We start from the raw sequence: 568 nt of genomic DNA, 5'->3' as shown, positions 1-568 counted from the left end.
ATTGCTCTCTCTACCCGGAAGCTGTTTATTTACGTGCTATTAAATCGATTATCGATGCTTGATCGACATGTTTTTTCCCATGTATTCCTATGACATCAACACTTACAACACCCAGCAATGCATTACAACATTACTTTAACTTATTGTTGCACAAATTAATAATAATAAATAAATGCAACAAAACGCCATGCGGTTAAGAATTTACACCAACGTTTTCCAGCTGATAATATTACTTCGCCGCGATAATGTTAGTATTGATTGCTCAAATCTTTCAAACAAAATAAAACACTTAAGGATACACTCAGGGTTGTAGGTGAAAATTTTTTCAATTCCGATTATATTTGATAGATGGCGCCTCCAAGCAGCTATGTACGTGCACATTATTACGTACGAACCTGTTGTGCAGCATCCTCTCGACATCAATGCCCCACCACCGTCACCGGCACATGCAAACACAAGCGACGAGAGAGAGAGCGAGAAAGAGAGAGAGAGAGAGAGAGAGAGAGAGAGAGCGAGCGAGCAAGACGAGAGAGAGAGAGAGAGAGAGAGAGAGAGAGAGAGAGAGAGA

Source organism: Priapulus caudatus, unplaced genomic scaffold, assembly GCF_000485595.1.
Source record: "Priapulus caudatus unplaced genomic scaffold, Priapulus_caudatus-5.0.1 Scaffold5782, whole genome shotgun sequence".
Taxonomy (NCBI): Eukaryota; Metazoa; Priapulida; class Priapulimorpha; order Priapulimorphida; family Priapulidae; genus Priapulus; species Priapulus caudatus.
The sequence above is the reverse complement of the archived record's forward strand: the minus strand, read 5'-3'. Positions refer to the sequence as shown.